The sequence below is a fragment of the Ranitomeya variabilis genome, chromosome 2 (assembly GCF_051348905.1).
Source record: "Ranitomeya variabilis isolate aRanVar5 chromosome 2, aRanVar5.hap1, whole genome shotgun sequence".
Classification (NCBI taxonomy): domain Eukaryota; kingdom Metazoa; phylum Chordata; class Amphibia; order Anura; family Dendrobatidae; genus Ranitomeya; species Ranitomeya variabilis.
This window is the reverse complement of record NC_135233.1, coordinates 965,890,310-965,911,722: the sequence shown is the minus strand read 5'-3', so window position 1 is coordinate 965,911,722 and position 21,413 is coordinate 965,890,310. Positions and strand designations below refer to the sequence as shown.

The window sequence follows — 21,413 nt, the reverse complement described above, 5'->3', positions numbered from 1 at the left end:
TTCTCTATGGTTAAACACTCAAAGGGCTGTCGTGTAGATTGTATTCTTGGCAGTGACAGCTCTTGCAACTTTATCACTGCTCTTTTTTTTCTGAGACGATACAAGGGATAGAAAGAATATTTTTTTACATTTTACTGAAGCCTAAGAATTGTGATAAAGGTTGATGTATTCATTTTGGTAGACTGCATTACAATATATAATGGATGAAATTCTTTGAAGTCTGAATTAATTCATTTGGGAAATGTAAAAATAGTGATATGACTGTGCATTAAACTTCAGTGATGTTGACATACTGAATTTGGCTTGGTGATGTGTAACGGAGGCGTAAAAAAAGGGACATGATAGTGCATCATTGAATTATGGTAATAAGAGCAGATAGTTTCTCTTTCTGTAGAAGCATATTGCTTGTTTTGACTTAAATTTTTCCAGAGCTATCTAAAAGAGAAAATACACAATTAAGCAGTAAATTGTGCAGTACTTAAAGGGAACCTGTCACCCCCAGAATCGAAGGTGAGCTAAGCCCACCGGCGTCAGGGGCTTATCTACAGCATTCTGTAATGCTGTAGATAAGCCCCCGATGTATCCTGAAAGATGAGAAAAAGAGGTTAGATTATACTCACCCAGGGGCGTTCCCGCTGCGGTCCGGGTCCGATGGGCAACGTGGTCCGGTCCGGGGCCTCCCATCTTCATAGGATGATGTCCTCTTCTTGTCTTCACACTGCCGCTCTGGCACAGGCATACTTTGTCTGTCCTGTTGAGGGCAGAGCAAAGTACTGCAATGCGCAGGTGCCGGGCCTCCCTGACCTTTCCCGGCGCCTGCGCACTGCAGTACTTTGCTCTGCCCTCAACAGGGCAGACAAAGTATGCCTGCGCCGGAGCCACAGCATGAAGACAAGAAGAGGACGTCATCATAAGAACTCGGACCGGACCGCGACGCCCATCGGATCAGACCGCAGCGGGACCGCCCCTGGGTGAGTATAATCTAACCTCTTTTTCTCATCTTTCAGGATACATCGGGGGCTTATCTACAGCATTACAGAATGCTGTAGATAAGCCCCTGATGCTGGTGGGCTTAACTCACCTTCGATTCTGGGGGTGACAGGTTCCCTTTAATGTTCAAAGTGGTTTTCACAGATTGTAATGGTATGGTTTTCTCTTTGGATAGGCTATTAATATGTAATTGGTCAGAGGCAGATTAAGATAGGCCTGATTTGGGTAACCACTAGGACCTGAAGATCCCAGGATGCCCATGGCTAGTCAAAGTGTCAATATGATAATCCACCACTAGAACAGACAGATCAAACCACACAATTGCACAAGTAGAGACATTTTTCATGTACACAGAAATCAGTCCTGAAGTTTTCAAGACAGTTATGGGATCTAGCTATGCCAGATCTGAACCTCTCCTGCTGAGACCAATGGCATGAGAAGCTGATCGAAGGAGAGCATACCCTATCAAAAGAAAGAAGGGGCAGACCATGTTCAGGGTGAAGGAAGTAAGGTGAGAAAGGTTGTGCCAATTAACTATTGACACCTAGGAGACTGTAGCTTCACCTCCAATAGATTCTCAGATCCCATACCCAACACCTATCTCCCTTACAGTAACCCTATTCTTGAGCCACAGACAATAAAAATCTTAACACCAACAAAATTGCAGTATTTTCCAAAATGCTATTTTTCTTCTCAGTCTGTTTCAGCATATTGTGACTGTTCTCCCCGATCCCATGCACTCAAGCACCCACTGAGAGAGAAGTGCTGGAAGCAGTATCACAGCCTATCCATGCACTCTTCCTGTGAAAGCCCTAATGTGTGCTCTCTATATATTTTGTGGTTATGCAGAATTTAATTCCAAGTGCCCTATTTCTCATATGTGACCTCTATCCCTTGCAGACTAAAGTAACACACTAATAAAATCGACACATGACTCATGATGTAAGTCAAGTGCAATGATGATATGACAGGACTACTATTATCACCATGCCTATAAAATACAGTTAGCAGTGGACTTCATAACCAGCGCTTCTCTAGAAAGTTTCACATTGACAGCTGTATAATAACATAGTATATATACACAGAAACATGCGATACTCTGGAAAAGATACATTGAAGACGTATTGTTAGTTTGGCAAGGGGACTCCACCACATTGGATAATTTTTAAACCACCATCAATCATCAGGTTTCTATCTTAATGTTTACCATAAACCAACATCCTCATAAGATTAACTTTCTTGACACAAATGTCCTCTTAGATGAAGGCCTCCTATCCCCTGGTCTATATATTAAACCAACTGACAGAAACAGCCTTCTGCACTACACCAGGTGTCACCCCCTCCCTGTAAAAAGACTCAGACTGCCCCACGCGAGACATTCGATTGGGTGAGAACAGACAGAAATTTAGGGATAGAGGGTACCCTGAGACTCTCCTATCATATTCTTCACCTTTGAAGTCATCAAAAGTTATTGATGATGGGTGATGTTTGATCACACGTACCACCCTTTCATGCGGTTTATCCACCCAGCATATTCAAGACCGCATCTCCCAGCACAAGTCCACCATCCAGTGTAAAAAAACAATGTTACCAATTCCATCACATTTTGTCATCATGGGTCATAATGTGGAACAGTTACGTTTTCAGGTGACAGAATCAATTTCTGTAGCTAGGAGAGTGGGAAATAAAATTCTTAAATTAAAAGAAAGAGAGGTCTTCTCGATATATAGGCTTCAAACACATGGGCTTAATAGAGAGTATGACATTTTTTATCAATAACATGTTTATTTTCTTTTGCCTGTTGATACTCTGTCCCAATTTAACATGTCACATTTTCTATATTTCAGCTCAACTAGTATTCCATTAGGTATCAATCACATGCTTTTACATTGTTTTTTTCCTTTTTTTCTCCTTTGTTTCCCCAGTGTTCTCCCTTTTACCTTCTATTTGGTCTCCTGTCCCCTCTTTTATTCACCTCTTATATTTCCTTTCTTTTTTTTCCTCTTATATTTCCATTCTTTTTTTCCTCTTATATTTCCTTTCTTTTTTCCCTTTTCTTTCTTTTATCATTCTTTACCTGTTACTTTTTTCTCAGGTTGTTTATCCTTCTTCTTGCAATCCACATTATTTTAGAAGCAGTTGGGTAACATTTGGAAGTTTTGTTTATAAAATGAACATTTTGTTTTGAGTGTTGCTACCATGCATACATTGGGGAAATAACTATTTAATACACTGCCAATTTTGCAAGTTTTGTCATAAAGAATAGAAAGGTCTGTAATTTTTATCCTAGGTACACTTCTACTGTGAGAAAAAAAATCCAGAAAAGTACATTGTATGATTTTTAAATAAATAATTTTACATTTTATTGCATGAAATAAGTATTTGATACAATAGAAAAACAGTTCTTATTATTTGGTACAAAAACCTTTGTTTGCAATTACAGAAGTCAGACATTTTTGACAAAGTTTGCACACACTGCAGCAGGGATTTTGGCCCACTCATCCATATAGATTTTCTCCAGATCTTTCAGGTTTCAGAGCTGTTGCTGGGCAACATTGAGGTTCAGCTATTGGGTACAGGTCTGGAGACTGGCTAGGCCAATCCGGGACCTCGAAATGCTTCTTACAGAGCCACTCCTTAAACCGCCAAAACATAAAAATGAAAATGGAATTTTATTAGAAAAAATATATAATAAAAACACACATATGAGACATATAAAACTGTCAAGGTTTAGATACAAAGAGGAGACATGTATAGACGTGCAAGGAGAGGTACAGTCAAATAAGGAATATGGGAACTGCACTCAAACTACAGAGAAGGGAGTATCAGCAACTGTATGAAATAAGTCACCAGCAAAAATCATGCTATCAGAAACAGCATTCAAGTCATAGTCAGATGTACTACTAAATACAAATGCTCAGTATCAATCATCATTGCTAACCCATAGTGTATCAAGACCACAGACAATCCTGTCCTTGCAGCCCCTAACGGGTATTTTGTGTGGCTGCGTTCTCAGAATCATTCTTACCCCACAAGGCGAGATCTTGCAAGGACCCCCAGACCGAAGAAGACTGACAGTCATCTTGTATTTCTTCCATTTTCTAATAATTGTGCCAATAGTTGTTCCCTTAACAAGCTGCTTACCTATTGTCCTGGACAGGTAAGTATAATTATAATGTTTATTATTAATTTTATGCTACAGGCTCTGGACCCAAACTGGACCCGAACTGTAACACGAGTTTCCAATGGAAACCCGTGTTCGGGACCTTGTGATTGATCAATATGTTTTCAGTACGGGTCCAGAACTTTACAGTTCGGGTTCACCCATCCCTACTTAGGAGTAATCCATATTGTTTGATTCTCATACCATTACTACCTTAGCCTGTAACCCATCACTTACATATGTTTGCCAATATGATTATCACTGTAGAGTGATTTATAGCTTCCAGTACACCTATTTTCATCACAATTATGGCATGTTAGATTATGTCTATTTATGCTAAGGGTCTAAATTTGCCCTTTAAAAAATTATTTCTATGGAGAGAAGCTATACAAATGAAGTCAAGGCATGCACCTCAATAGCAACAATCTTTTTGGCTTAAGAAAGATTTCCTCGCTTCATTTCAGCCCCAGCATGTAAGAAAATATGTGGTGTATCTATTGCTATAAGGGACACTGTAGCATTTTCTATAACTAAACAACTAATTGATGACAGTGGTAGATATATCACTCTGAATTGTTTCATTAACCCCTTTACCCCCAAGGGTGGTTTGCACGTTAATGACCGGGCCAATTTTTACAATTTTGACCACTGTCCCTTTATGAGGTTATAACTCTGGAACGCTTCAACAGATCCTGATGATTCTGACAGTATTTTCTTGTGACATATTGTACTTCATGATAGTGGTAAAATTTCTTTGATATTTCCTGCGTTTATTTGTGAAAAAATGGAAATTTGGCGAAAATTTTGAAAATTTCGCAATTTTTCAACTTTGAATTTTTATGCCCTTAAATCACAGAGATATGTCACACTAAATACTTAATAAGAAACATTTCCACATGTCTACTTTACATCAGCACAATTTTGGAACCAACTTTTTTTTGTTAGGACGTTATAAGGGTTAAAAGTTGACCAGCAATTTCTCATTTTTACAACACGATTTGTTTTAGGGACTACATCATATTTGATGGAATCTATATGACAGAAAATACCCAAGTGTGACACCATTCTAAAAACTGCACCCCTCAAGGTGCTGAAAACCACATTCAAGAAGATCATTAACCCTTCAGGTGTTTCACAGGAATTTTTGGAATGTTTAAAAAAAATGAAATTAAATTTTTTTTCACAAAAAATGTATTTCAGCTCCAATTTGCTTTATTTTACCAAGGGTAACAGGAGAAATTGGACCACAAAAGTTGTTGTGCAATTTTTCCTGAGTATGCTGATACCCCATATGTGGGGGTAAACCACTGTTTGGGCGCACAGCAGAGCTCGGAAGGGAAGGAGCGCCATTTGACTTTTCAATGCAAAATTGACTGGAATTGAGATAGGACGCCATGTCACGTTTGGAGAGCCCTTGATGTGCTTAAACATTGAAACCCCCTACAAGTGACACCATTTTGGAAAGTAGACCCCCTAAGGAACTTATCTAGATTTGTGTAGTGAGCACTTTGACGCCCCAAGTGCTTCACAGAAGTTTCTAATGCAGAGACATAAAAATAAAAAATCATATTTTTTCACAAAAATGATCTTTTCACCCCCAATTTTTTATTTTCCCAAGGGTAACAGAAGAAATTGGACCACAAAAGTTGTTGTGCACTTTGTCATGAGTACGCTGATACCCGATATGTTGGGGGAACCACCGTTTGGGTGCATGGCAGAGCTCGGAAGGGAAGGAGCGCCGTTTGGAATGCAGACTTAGATGGATTGGTCTGCAGGTGTCACGTTGCATTTGCAGAGCCCCTGATGTACCTAAACAGTAGAAACCTCCCGTAAGTGACCCCATATTGGAAACTAGACCCCCCAAAGAACTTATCTAGATGTGTTGTGAGAACTTTGAACCCCCAAATGTTTCACTACAGTTAATAACGCAGAGCCATGAAAATAAAAAATCCTTTTTTTTCCACAAAAATTATATTTTAGCCCCCAGTTTTGTATTTTACCAAGGGTAACAGGAGAAATTGGACCCCAAATGTTGTTGTCCAATGTGTCCTGAGTACGCTCATACCCCATATGTTGGGGTAAACCCCTGTTTGGGTGCACGGGAGAGCTCAGAAGGGAAGGAGCACTGTTTTACTTTTTCAAGGCAGAATTGGCTGGAATTGAGATCGGACGCCATGTCGCTTTTGGAGAGCCCCTGATGTGTCTAAACAGTGGAAATCCCCCAATTCTGACTGGAAACAGTGGAAATCTCCCAATTCTGACTGAAACCCTAATCCAAACACACCCCTAACCCTAATCCCAACAGTAACCCTAACCACACCCCTAACCCTGACACACCCCTAACACTAATCCCAACCCTAATCCCAACCATAAATGTAATCCAAACCCTAACCATAACTTTAGCACCAACCCTAACCCTAACTTTAGCCCCAACCCTAACCCTAACTTTAGCCCCAACCTTAACTGTAGCCCTAACCCTAGCCCTAACCCTAGCCCCAACTCTAACCCTAACCCTATCCCCAACTCTAACCCTAGCCCCAAACCTAGCCCCAACCCTAACCCTAGCCCCAACCCTAACCCTAGCCCCAACCCTAACTCTAGCCCCAAATCTAACCCTAAACCTAACCCTAGCCCCAACCCTAGCCCCAACCCTAACCCTAGCCCCACCCCTAACCCTAAACCTAGCCCCAACCCTAACTTTAGCCCCAACCCTAAACCTAGCCCTAACCCTAACCCTAATGGGAAAATGGAAATAAATACATTTTTTAAATTGTATTATTTTTCCCTAACTAAGGGGGTGATGAAGGGGGGGTTGATTTACTTTTATAGTGGGTTTTTTAGCAGATTTTTATGATTAGCAGCTGTCACACACTAAAAGACGCTTTTTATTGCAAAAAATAGTTTTTGCGTCTCCACATTTTGAGAGCTATAATTTTTCCATATTTTGGTCCACAGAGTCATGTGAGGTCTTGTTTTTTGCGGGAAAAGTTGACATTTTTATTGGAACCATTTTCGGGCACGTGACTTTTTTGATCGCTTTTTATTCCGATTTTTGTGAGGCACAATGACCAAAAAACAGCTATTCATGAATTTCTTTTGGGGGGGCGTTTATTCCGTTCCGCGTTTGGTAAAATTGATAAAGCAGCTTTATTCTTCGGGTCAGTACGATTACAGCAATACCTCATTTGCATTTTTTTATGTTTTGGTACTTTTAAACAATAAAAACTATTTTATATAAAAAATAATTATTTTTGCATAGCTTTATTCTGAGGACTATAACTTTTTTATTTTTTCGCTGATGACGCTGTATGGCAGTTCGTTTTTTGCGGGAGAAGATGACGTTTTTAGTGGTGCCATTTTTTTGATAGCGTGTTATTCCACTTTTTGTTCGGCGGTATGATAATATAGCATTGTTTTTTGCCTCGTTTTTTGTGATGGTGTTCACTGAAGGGGTTAACTAGTGGGACAGTTTTATAGGTTGGGTCGTTACGGAAATGGCGATACTAAATATGTGTACTTTTATTGTTTTGTTTTTTTATTTAAAGAAATGTATTTGTTAGAACAATAATTTTTTTTCTTTATTTAGGAATTTTTTTTATTTTTTTTTTTACTTGTTTACATTGCCCCAGGGGGGACATCACACTACATACTTTGCACAGCACTGTGTCAGATCAGCGATCTGACAGGCAGTGCTCCTGGCTTACCAGCGCCTGCTCTGAGCAGGCGTTTGTAAGCCACCTCCCTGCAGGACCCAGAAGCAGCCCCGCGGTCATTTTGGATCTGGGGCCTGCAGGGAGAAGGAGGTAGGAGACCCTCGGAGCAACGCGATGTGATCACGGACCGCAACTGGCACATTAACACCCAGCACACTGCGATCCGTTCCGGCGGCATAGGGAAGCATCGCGCAGGGAGGGGGCTCCCAGCGTGCTTCCCTGAGACCCTCTGAGCAACGCGAGGGTCTCAGGGAAGCACGCTGGGAGCCCCCTCCCTGCGCGATGCTTCCCTATGCCGCCGGAACGGATCGCAGTGTGCTGGGTGTTAATGTGCCAGTTGCGGTCCGTGACCGCTCCTGGCTCATAGGGCCGGATGTCAGCTGTGATAGTCAGCTGACACCCGGCCGCGATCGGCCGCGCTCCCCCCATAAGTGCGACCGATCGCATATGACGTACTATCCCGTCGGTGGTCACACGGGCCCACCCCACCTCGACGGGATAGTATGTTTAATGTCAGAAAGGGGTTAATAACATTCCATATATCTTCAAGTTGCTTTTTGAGCAGCAGCGGGCGCATCAAAACAACGCATCCGCATACATCCGCATGTCCTGCGTACCTAATGTTAAAGATTGGTACACAGGATGCATGCAGAAGTATGCGGAAGTAGGCGGGACTTTATGGAGGACGTACGCAGCCCTCTGCAATACCCAGAAAAGCAAATGTGAACCCGGCCTAACCCCTCAGCCTGACTGCGCTAAAATTTCCTCTTTTCTGGGCAAGGTACAACTACCTAAACTCATATACAGTACACTAAATAAGAAAAGCTATTGACCTATTAAAACTAAATATGGCTACAAGTTACTATTAGTGCACTACTTGATAAGACTTTTTAATGAGTTCACTAAATTGAAACTTTCCCCAGAGAAACGCTCAAAGCATTGATTACCATCCTACCCAAACCTGGTAAATCCCCAGAAAACCCATCAGTTTTCAGACCAATATCTCTTTTATACACTGATCAAAAACTGTACGCCAAGGGAATATTTCTCTGACTTTTTAAATATTTCACCACTACTTATAGACAAGGACCAGGTGAGTTTTGTTAAGAACTCTAAAACTACTGACAGCAGTGGTCACTTTATTAATATTATATCAGAAGCAGAGCACTGTCGAATGCCTTCTCTGCTCCTTACCCTGGATAAGGGGAAGGCATTCAACCACATTCACTGAGGATATCTCATAGAAGTCCTCAAAAAGTTTGTATTTTTGAGCCCTTTCCTAGCCTCAATTATGGCACTTTATTTCACGCTAAACAAATATATTTGTTAGGTGTTCTCTTAACCCGTTTCTCAGTCTCAAGTGATACTCGTCAGGAGTGCCCCTTATTCCCTTAAATTTCACTCTATTAATGGAACCGTTTGCTCGGACAATCCGTTCCTATCCCGGAATATCGGGCATCAAAATAGGTACAGCTGATCATCGTATTGGTCTTTTTGCAGATGACGTGAATCTATGTGTCACTAACTCTTTGAAATCACTTACCCAGATGACTTAAATCATTAATGATTTTGTGTGCTATTATCTATTATAAGGTTAACATGTCTAAATGGGTGATTCGGAATATGAGCATCCCCTCCAACCTCTGACTTTCTCTGCAACAAATGTTCCCCTTTGTTTGGGGTCTAAGGGGTAACGTTTCTCCTTGTGGAGAGTGACATACCAGCTGGCTTGTCAAGGTAAGGAGGCTTATTCACTGTGCAATGCTCCTCTGGGAAATTAAATATGCAAATTGCCTCTTTTGAGAAAAAGAGGACTTAAACTCTATAGCGCCACCTGTTGGAAGTAGCGATCCTACAAGTCACAATCAACCCTTTAACGAGTCATGCAATGTGAGATACTGATTTGGCTTTTATCCTAAGTCACATTGCATGACTCGTTAAAGGGTTGATTGTGACTCGTAGGATCGCTACTTCCAACAGGTGGCGCTATAGAGTTTAAGTCCTCTTTTTCTCAAAAGAGGCAATTTGCCCCTTTGTTTGTGCAGATGTGGCAATTCCCTATTTAGGCATTTCCCTAACTTACCCCATTAACAATTTAGAAATAACCAATTTTCATGCCCTAGCATGAACCATTTCTAAAGATACCTAAAAATATAATAGATGTCCAATCTCATGGATGTGACTGATTTCTGTAGTCAAAATGATGTTCCTTCCAAAAATATTATATTGCTTCTGTAATTTACCTGTACTCCTTTCCATACAAACATTAAATCGTTACTGGATCAAGAAAGATCCTAATTGACTGACGATACCTCTAAACTTTGGGTCGAACTGGAATTTCACATAATTGTCTATCCCAGAACGTCCCATCTACTTTGGCATCTAAGGCTATCAAGTTCTTATACTCAAAAAGAATGTTTGCTTGTATTCTAACTGCATAATAAAACCTCCCTCTGCATAAACCATTTGGAGATATCTAGGAAGATATTATATAGATGTTAATTTACCCCTTACAGAATTAATAAAATATTCCCACAAACCTCCATCTTATATTGGAGATGCCAGAAAGACATAGGTTCTTTAATGCACATATGGTGGTCATGTCCCACAATCCAACAATTTTGGAAGCAACTTCATTCCTTGGTTATAAATATTCTCAGCTGCAAGATTCCATGGGACCCAGCAATAGCGCTATTATATTTGGGCTTAGGCTTGCATTCATATGATGACGCCCTAATCTCAACTCATAATCTCACTATATCAAAAGCTGGAATAGCTAAATACTAGAAAAGCCAACAGATACCTTCGATATATGAAATCCTTAATAAAAATGCACCATAACTGCATCATGGGGCACATGATTGCTCGGCAAGTAGGCCTTTTAGCATAATTTAAATATAACTGGACAAAATGGTTCCATTTCTCAAAGTACTCATGGGTTTAAATAGACAGTATGCTTCGTCCTGGGTTTCGACAAGTATTATGTATCAGTCTTACATGGGTTTCAATCAAATGGGCTTTATGTTAAAAGAGTATAATTGTTGTTCTTGTTTTTCCCTTTCCTTTAATATGTTATTTTTGTAACTAATCCTGCTTATCATCACTTTTGTTAAGTGTAAAACTCTCATACAGTAATTCTTTAGGACACCCTCTTACATACGCTTAGAGGTTAACAGAATTCTAAATAGTTTACTTTACAGTTATCAGAACCCACAAGTATACGCGTATAATGTGAAGAGTACCCATAGGGTTATGTTCATCACTATGAGAGACAATTAGGTCTTACTTCACCCCTTTCTTGATTTTTATGATTTTCATATATTTTTATCTGAATATTAGTTTTTCTTTACTGCTATTGCATTATTTTGAAAAATTAATAAAAATTGCTTTAACCCCTTCACCCCGAAGCCTGTTTTCACCTAAGTGACAGGGCCAATTTTTACAATTCTGACCACTGTCAATTTTTAAGGTAATAACTCTGAAACGCTTCAACGGATCCTGGTGATTCTGAGATTGTTTTCTCGTGACATATTGTACTTTATGATAGTGGTAAAACTTCTTCGATATGACTTGCATTTATTTGTGAAAAAAACGGAAATTTGACGAAAATTGTGAAAATGTAGCAATTTTTAAAATTTAGATTTTATGCCCTTAAATTAGAGTGTTATATCACATAATATAGTTAATAAACATTTCCCACATGTCTTCTTTACATCAGCACAATTTTGGAAACATAATTTTTTTTTGTTAGGGAGTTATAAGGGTTAAAAGTTGACCAGCGATTTCTCATTTTTGCAACAAAATTTGCAAAACCATTTTTTTTAGGGACCACCTCACACTTGAAGTGACTTTGATGGGTGTATATGACAGAAAATGCCCAAAAGAGACAACATTCTAAAAACTGCACCCCTCAAGGTACTCAAAACCACATTCAAAAAGTTTATTAACCCTTCAGGTGCTTCACAGGAATTTTTGGAATGTTTAAAAAAAATTGAACATTTAACTTTTTTGTTACAAAATTTTTACTTCAGATACAATTTGTTTTATTTTAACAAGGGTAACAGGAGAAATTGGACCACAAAAGTCGTTGTACAATTTGTCCTGAGTACGCCGATACCCCACATGTTGGGGTAAACCATTGATTGGGCACATGGCAGAGCTCAGAAGGGAAGGAGCGCTATTTGACTTTTCAATGCAAAATTTGCTGGAATTGAAATCGGACACCATGTTGTGTTTGGAGAGCCCCTGATGTGCCTAAACAGTGGAAACCCCCCACAAGTGACACCATTTTGGAAAGTAGACCCTCTAAGGAACTAATCTAGATGTGTGGTGAGCACTTTGAACCTCCAAGTACTTCACAGAAGTTTATAATGTAGAGCCGTAAAAAAAATCATATTTTTTTTCACAAAAAAATTATCTTTTCGCCCCAAATTTGTTATTTTCCCAAGGGTAACAGGATGAATTGGACCCCAAAAGTTGTTGTGCAATTTGTCCTGAGTACGCTGAAACTTCATATATGGGGATAAACCACTGTTTGAGCGCAAGGCAGAGCTCGGAAGGAAAGGAGCGCCGTTTGACTTTTCAATGCAAAATTGGCTGGAATTGAGATCGGAACCCATGTCGTGTTTGGAGAGCCCCTGACGTGCCTAAACAGTGGAAACCCCCCATAAGTGACCCCATTTTGGAAAGAAGACCCCCTAAGGAACTTATCTAGATGTGTGGTGAGCACTTTTAACCCCCAATTGTTTCACTAAAGTTTAGAATGTAGTGCCGTGAAAATTAAAAAATCATTTTTTCTTTCCACAAAATGATGTTTTAGCCCTCAATTTTTTTTCCCCAAGGGTAACAGGAGAAATTGGACCCCAAAAGTTGTTGTCCTATTTGTTCTGAGTATGGTGATACCCCATATATGGGGGGAACCACTGTTTGGGTGCATGGGAGAGCTCGGAAGGGAAATAGCGCCGTTTGAAATGCAGACTTAGATGGATTGGTCTGCAGGTGTCATGTTGCATTTGCAGAGCCCCTGATGTACCTAAACAGTAGAAACCCCCCACAAGTAACCCCATATTGGAAACTAGACCCCCCAAGGAACTTATCTAGATGTGTTGTGAGAACTTTGAACCAACAAGTGTTTCACTACAGTTTATAACGCAGAGCTGTGAAAATAAAAATAACAAAATTTTCCACGAAAATGATATTTTAGCCCCCAAATTTTTATTTTCCCAAGGGTAACAGGACAAATTGGACCCCAAAAGTTGTTGTCCAATTTGTCCTGAGAACGCTGATACCCCATATGTGGGGGGAACCACTGTTTGGGTGCACGGGAGAACTTGGAAGGGAAGGAGCACTGTTTTAGTTTTTCAACGCAGAATTGGCTGGAATTGAGATCGGATGCCATGTCGTGTTTGGAGAGCCCTTGATGTGCCTAAACAGTGGAAACCTTATTCTAACTGAAACCCTAACCCCAACTCTAACCCAGCCCTAACCCTAGCCCTAACCCTAACCCTAGCCCTAACCCTAACCCTAGCCCTAACCCTAGCCCTAACCCTAACCCTAGCCCTAACCCTAGCCCTATCCCTAACCCTAGCCCTCACCCTAGCCCTAACCCTAGCCCTAACCCTAACCCTAGCCCTAACCCTAGCCCTAACCCTAACCCTAATGGAAAAATGGAAATAAATACATTTTTTAAAATTTTATTATTTTTCCCTAACTAAGGGGGTGATGAAGGGGGGTTTGATTTACTTTTATAGCGTTTTTTTGGCGGATTTTTATGATTGGCAGCCGTCACACACTAAAAGACGCTTTTTATTGCAAAAAATAGTTTTTGCATCACCACATTTTGAGAGCTATAATTTTTCCATATTTTGGCCCACAGAGTCATATGAGATCTTGTTTTTTGCGGGACGAGTTGACGTTTTTATTGGTACCATTTCCGAGCACATGACAATTTTTGATCGCTTTTTATTCCAATTTTTGGTAGGCAGAATGAACAAAAACCAGCAATTCCTGAAATTCTTTTAGGGGGCGTTTATACCGTTCCACGTGTGGTAAAATGGATAAAGCAGTTTTATTCTTCGGGTCAGTACGATTACAGCGATACCTCATTTATATAATTTTTTAATGTTTTGGCGCTTTTACGCAATAAAAACTATTTTACATTAAAAAATAATTGTTTTGCAATGACGTTTTCAGCGGTACCATGTTTATTTATATCCGTCTTTTTGATCGCGTGTTATTCCACTTTTTGTTCGCCTGTATGATAATTAAGCGTTGTTTTTTGCCTTGTTTTTTTATTTATTTTTTTTTGCGGTGTTCACTGAAGGGGTTAACTAATGGGATAGTTTTATAGAGCGGGTCGTTATGGATGCGGCGATACCAAATATGTGTACTTATATTGTTTTTTTTTTTAATTTACATAAATAAATGGATTTATTGGGATTTTTTTTTTCCTTTATTTGTGGATTTTTTATTTTTTTTTTATATACATTCTATTTTTTTTTTTTTAGTTTCTACCATTGTCACAGGGTGGGACATCACTATATTAGATCAGATCGCTGATCTGACACTGTGAATAGCACTGTGTCAGATCAGTGATCTGACATGCAGTGCAGGAGGCTTTCCTGCTGAGAGCAGGCGCCGGCTAGCCACGTCATTTCATGACCCGGAAGGAGTCCCGCGGCTATCTTGGATCCGGGGACTCCTTCCGGATCGCATCGCGTTGCTCCGGTGGGAGAGTGCAGGGAGCCCCTGTCCCTGCGCGATCCCCCTCTATGCCGCTTTCACTACTGACAGCGGCATCAGAGGGGTTAAATGCCAGCAATCGGTGCTAGCGCCGATCGTGGGCATTGCTGCAGGGTGTCAGCTGTCATATACAGCTGACACCCGCACACGATCACCGCGGCGCTCAGAGCGAGACCGCGGTGATTGGTGCGCCATACTAGTACTGCGGCTGGCACAAATGCAGTGCCTGCAGCGCAGTACTAGTACGGCACATGTCACGAAGGGGTTAAAGGGACCCTGTCACCCCCAAAATTGAAGGTGAGCTAAGCCCACGGGCATCAGGGGCTTATCTACAGCATTCTGTAATGCTGTAGCTAAGCCCCCGATGTATCCTGAAAGATGAGAAAAAGAGGTTAGATTATACTCACCCAGGGGCGGTCCCGTTGCGGTCCGGTCTGATGGGAGTCACGGTCCGGTCCGGGGCCTCCCATCTTCTTATGATGACGTCCTCTTCTTGTCTTCATGCTGTGGCTCCGCTGCAGGCATACTTTGTTTGCCCTGCTGAGGGCAGAGCAAAGTACTCCAGTTCACAGGCGTCGGGAAAGGTCAGAGAGACCTGGCACCTGCGCACTGCAGTACTTTGCTCTGCCCTCACCAGGGCAGACAAAGTACGCCTGTGCCAGAGCCGCAGCGTGAATACAAGAAGAGGATGTCATCCTATGAAGAGGGCAGACCCCGGACCGGACCGCAATGCCCATCGGATCGGACCGCCCCCCCCCCAGATGAGTATAATCTAACCTCTTTTTCTCATCTTTCAGGATACATCGGGGGCTTATCTACAGCATTACAGAATGCTGTAGATAAGCCCCTGATGCCGGTGGGCTTAGCTCACATTCGATTTTGGGGGTGATAGGTTCCCTTTAAAAAAAAATCTGCAAGGGTACAAAGTAACCAAAGGTAAAACACTAAGCAACTAAAGGCCTATCTCACATTATCTAATACTAATGTTCTTGAGTATCTGAGCAAGGATGACTGGTAATCATTGATGAAACAATGCATTCTGACTTGTACCAGCAATTTTTAAAGGAAAATTTAAGGACTGTGCATCTGTTTATGAGCCGAATCTCAAGAAAACATGGATCATGTAGCAAGATAATGTCACAAAACTCATATGTCATTCTACTAAGGAATGGTTAAAGCAGAATAAAGTTAACGTTTTGGAGTGATCAAGTCAAAGACTTGACCTTAATCCTATAGAAGTGTTGTTGAAGGACTTAAACTGAACAACATGAGTGAGTTAAAGCTGTTTTGTTGCGGGGAATGGGCTAAAATGCCTCTAAGCAATTGTGCAGGACTATTCAACAATTTAAATAAATATTTAGATTATTATTATTAATTATTTGTGCACAATGGAGTAACAACAAATTATGACAGCAAAGGTTCACATACTTTAGCAGACTCACAGACATTGGATCATTTTCAAATTTAAAAAAATTACAAAGTCTAATATTTTTAACTCATTTGTTTCATTTGGATCACTTTATCTATTTTTAGGACTTGTGTGAAAATCTGACATTATCCTAGGTCAAATTTATGCAGAAATACAAAAAAAATCTGAAAAGTTCACAAATCATCTGGCACCACTGTACGTCTGCATCTATGTAGTAAAACTATATCATGCAGAGGCGCAAAAATAAACTTCAGTGTTACAAACCGTGATCGGTTAAAGCAAACCTGTGACCTCGAAAAACGCTGTTTACCTGCAGATATGGGGTTAATCTGCCAGTAAATAACATTCCAATACAGCCTTGCCACCTTACTAAAACTGTCGCTACCAGGAAAAATTGAACTTATATCTTTGCCAGCTTTCAGTCATAGGACCGGGCACAAAACGGCTAAAGTCAATGCTTTCCGCAGCACTCACTTTGCTTTTAGGAGCGGCTGTAAGCACGCAACCGGCACTTTGATTGACAGCTCTCTGCAGATTAGCCTCATATTTGCAGATAAATAGCATTTTCCAATGTGGTAAGTTCCCTTTATGGATAAATAATGTGACCTTGAACAATACAAAAAGCATTTTCCAAAATATGTTTTATTGCCTAAGGATTGCCATCACTATGGTCACAACATCATAATAAGAAAACCCATGTTAAGGGAGCAGCACTGACGATAAATAGCGTAAATTATAAATCATGTAATAATAAATACTTATATAAATGCACTGTCAACCTTGTAAATATCTCAGCAGTCACAACTTAATAAGATGTATTTTATTTCAGAAGGCCGCCTCATGTTTGCTTGGACCTCATTTGAACTTGGAGTATTTGGCTGTGGGTTGTGATAGTAACAGGTGTTACTGCTACTGCACAGATCCCATTTTAAACCTACGGTGTTGTCACGTGCAACGTATTACCCTGAATAAATATAGAGTACTCCCTTATTATAATATAGCCTGCTGTCAGCATGCCTCCACTAACAGACTTGTCAAGTGTCAGGTCACTGGCGGTCAGATAGACATCAGTGACATTCATACAAATAACAGATATGTCTTCCTGATTAAACATATATGTGTTCCCTCCTGATCAAAGTTTAATGCTAACTGTAGTTTTACTTTAAGTTAAAATCTATACTTTGGAAATATGATTTCTGTAATATAAATCACTTTTAGCTATAGTTGTAAGGAAGTAGACTAAAGGGGCTAGTCTAACAAGTTTTTTGCAGTATAGCTTCAACGTGGAGAGAAACCTTCCTCCAGTAAGCAAAGTAAGCACAAGTGGTACCTTGCAAATTCAGCAGGTTAAGATAGCTTATGAGAGGAATCCATTGACTTGTGTCATTTTCAAGTTCTAGAGCTTTGAGAAAAACAAAGTGCACCCTTTGATCCTGGGAAGTTCATAAAATTAGTTGACTTTAACATCACATGAATAACAACATATGAACAATTGCATTGTGTCATTTTGTATAACATTTAGGCCATAATCCAGAAGCAATGTGGGAAAAATTAATTACCCCCCATGATTGATTAGCCCGCAGACCCACTTTTAGCTGCAATAACTTGAAGTAATCCTTTTCACTATGACTATACAGAGGAGTTTATTGTTAACTCAGTGACTGCAAGGTGCCCAGGTCCAGTGGCTGTAAGACAAGTCCAAATGATGCTGTCACAGGGCAACCTTTCAAACCAACTATGTTTTTTCAGTCTTTTTCTAATTGTACTGACATGAACTTGAGCATTTAACATGCTAACTTAAGGCCATGTTCACACTTTGCGGTTTTTACCGCGGATCCGCAGCGATTTTGATGCTGCGGGTCCGCAGCAGTTTCCATAGCGTTTACATTAACATGTAAACCCTATGGAAACCGCAAACCGCAGTGCACATGCTGCGGGAAAAACCGCGCAGAAACGCAGCGGTTTAAAACCCGCAGCATGTCACTTCTTTGTGCAGAATCGCAGCGATTCTGCACCCATAGGAATGCATTGAACAGCTTACTTCCCGCATGGGGCTGTGCCCACGTTGCGGGAAGTAAGCGGATAATGTGCGGGTGGTACCCGGGGTGGAGGAGAGGAGACTCTCCTCCAGGCCCTGGGAAGCATAAATAGTGTAAAAAAAAAAGAATTAAAATAAAAAATGATGTTATACTCACCTCTCAGCGCTGTACGCGGCCGTCCGGTCTTCGGTTTGCTGTGCGAGCAGGACCTGTGGTGACGTCGCGGTCACATGACCGTGACGTCACGAAGGTCCTTCTCGGCACAGCATCTTTGGAACCGGAGCGCCGCATGCAGCGCCGAGGAGATCCGGACATCAGAGGGGGTGAGTATAACCAATTTTTATTATTTTTATCATTACTATTGATGCTGCATATTGCTGCATATGCAGCATCAATAGTACAGGAGTAATCCCGCAGCGGAAACCGCGGAACAAACCGCGACAAATCTGCAGCGATAACCGCAGCGGTTTTGCCCTGCAGATTTATCAATTCCACTGCGGGATAAACCTGCAGAGCACGCCGCAAAGTGTGAACATGGCCTAAGAGTCTGAGGTGTAGCTATCGTTTTTTGGGTGGTTGGGGTTTGGGGTTTTTTTTAAATGTCACTGATTCTGAGGTAAATTTGCTGAAATATACTTTCCTGGGAAGATTGACAGCTGTCTTGAATGTTTTCCATTTGTGAATTATTTTTCTCCCTTTCGAATGTTGGACTCCAAATTGTTTGTGAATGGACTAATAACCCTTTCTAGATTTATGGACAGCAATAACTGATTCTCTAAGAGTGTTGCTAATGTTTTTCTCCATGTATTATGTTTTACACATACCTAAATGTCTCAGACCAGGACACTGCCAAAATTCTGCTTTTATAAAGTTAGTCACTAGTGTTGAGCATGCCGATACTGCAAATATCAGGTATCGGTCGATATTCGCTGTATCGGAATTCCGATACCGAGTTCCGATATTTTTGCGATATCGGGAATCGGGATTGGGATCCATATTCATGTAAAAAATAAAGAATAAAAATAAAAAATATGGATATACTCACCCACCGACGGCCCCTGGCTCGCAGCGGTGCAACCGGCAGCCTCCGTTCCTAAGAATGCAGTGAGTGTAGGATCTGTAATTACGTTGCGGTCTTGTGATTGGTCGCGTGACCGCTCATGTGACCGCTCATATGACCGAGACGTCATCGAATTTCCTTCACTCTCTGCATTCTTAGGAACGGAGGCAGACGCTTGCAGCGGTGACAGCCAGGGCTCGTCCGAGGGTGAGTATATCCATATTTTTTATTTTTATTCTTTATTTTTTACATGAATATGGATCCCAGGGCCTGAAGGAGAGTTTCCTCTCCTTCAGACCCTGGGAAGCATCCAGGATCACTTCCAATATTTGTGTCCCATTGACTTGTATTGGTATCGGGTATCGGTATCGGCGATATCCGATATTTTTTGGATATCGGCCAATCCAATCCGATACCGATACTTTCAAATATCGGAAGGTATCGCTCAACACTATTAGTCACACTTGCTGATTAAAAATAAAACAATTGCTTTTGACTAGAAGTATTGGATGTAAAATAGCCTCTGAATTCCTATGGAAACAATGGTGTTTTAGGTTTTTACACACTGCTTCTCTGTTTTGGCCTAGTTTTGGTGCACTGTGTCATTTAAGGTTGTATTTACATAATTTTAAAACCTTCTAAAGACACAATTTTTTTCTCATGTACTGGTACTTAAAACCATAGCATTCAAAAGTTTTTCTCATGACTGTAAATGTTTTGTTGTGTTGTTGCTGTTCTAGGTTGCAAGTATCATTGACCATAAGGGCTTGGACATGAGCTGAGTTGACCACCGTGTGGTCAAGGACTAAATTCTGTTTGTGTAACAGAGTGGAAGAATTGTTCGAACCTCTTCCGAAAAACATTTCTATAAATGTAATGTATTAATCTCTTTCATGTTTGGTTTTAAGTAATCTGTGTTGCAACAGTTAGTTAGCCTGTGGACAAGGTTAGGTATGAGGGATGAGTCCATGGTGGTAGGAGTTAGTCAGGCATTTAGCAACTTGTTTCCTGTTAGTGAAAGGAGTTGAAGAGCAACTTCTGAAGAATTTAGAAGTATTTCTGCTAGGAGAAAGCCAAAAGTTGGGGAGTGTGTTTAGACCAGATGAATTAACCCCTTTCTGACCTCGGACGGGATAGTACGTCCGAGGTCAGAACCCCCGCTTTGATGCGGGCTTCGGCAGTGAGCCCGCATCAAAGCCGGGACATGTCAGCTGTTTTGAACAGCTGACATGTGCCCGCAATAGGCGCAGGCAGAATCGCGATCCACCCGCGCCTATTAACTAGTTAAATGCCGCTGTCAAATGCTGACAGCGGCATTTAACCGGCGCTTCCGGCCAGGCGGCCGGAAATGAGCGCATCGCTGACCCCCGTCACATGTTCGTCACATGTTCGTCACATGTTCGGGGGTCAGCGATGCTTCTGCAGAGTAACCATAGAGGTCCTTGAGACCTCTATGGTTACTGATCCCTGCTAGCTGTGAGCGCCACCCTGTGGTCGGCGCTCATAGCACACCTGCATTTCTGCTGCATAGCAGTGATCTGATGATCGTTGCTATGTAGCAGAGCCGATCGCGTTGTGCCAGCTTCTAGCCTCCTGTGGAGGCTATTGAAGCATAGCAAAAGTTTAAAAAAAAGTTTAAAAAAATGTGAAAAAAATAAAAAAATATAAAAGTTTAAATCACCCCCCTTTCGCCCCATTCAAAATAAATCAATTAAAAAATCAAACCTACACATATTTGGTATCGCCGCATTCAGAATTGCCTGATCTATCAATAAAAAAAGCATTAACCTGATCGCTAAACAGCGTAGTGAGAAAAAAATTCAAAACGCCAGAATTACGTTTTTTTGGTCGCCGCAACATTGCATTAAAATGCAGTAACGGGCGATCAAAAGAACTTATCTGCACCAAAATGGTATCATTAAAAACATGAGCTCAGCATGCAAAAAATAAGCCCTCAACAGATGCCAGATCATGAAAAATGGAGACGCTACGAGTATCAGAAAATGGCGCAATTTTTTTTTTTATTTTAGCAAAGTTTGGAATTTTTTTTCACCACTTAGATAAAAAAATAACCTAGACATGTTAGGTATGAACTCGTAATGACCTGGAGAATAATGGCAGGTCAGTTTTAGCATTTAGTGAACCTAGCAAAAAAGCCAAACAAAAAACAAGTATGGGACTGCACTTTTTTTGCAATTTCACCACACTCGGATTTTTTTTTCCTGTTTTCTAATACACGACAATGCTAAAACCAATGATGTTGTTCAAAAGTGCAACT

General features: G+C 40.8%; 1 long non-coding RNA gene across 1 annotated transcript in view; it reads right to left on the bottom strand.

The window, feature by feature from the left end:
• Positions 1–3,326: 3,326 nt before the first annotated feature.
• The window catches only part of LOC143810073 (uncharacterized), a 66,739-nt gene continuing 48,652 nt past the window's right edge, over positions 3,327–21,413 (bottom strand). Inside the window, exon 3 of the long non-coding RNA XR_013222644.1 lies at positions 3,327–3,626. This is a non-coding gene — a long non-coding RNA (uncharacterized LOC143810073). The remainder of the gene's footprint in view (positions 3,627–21,413) is intronic.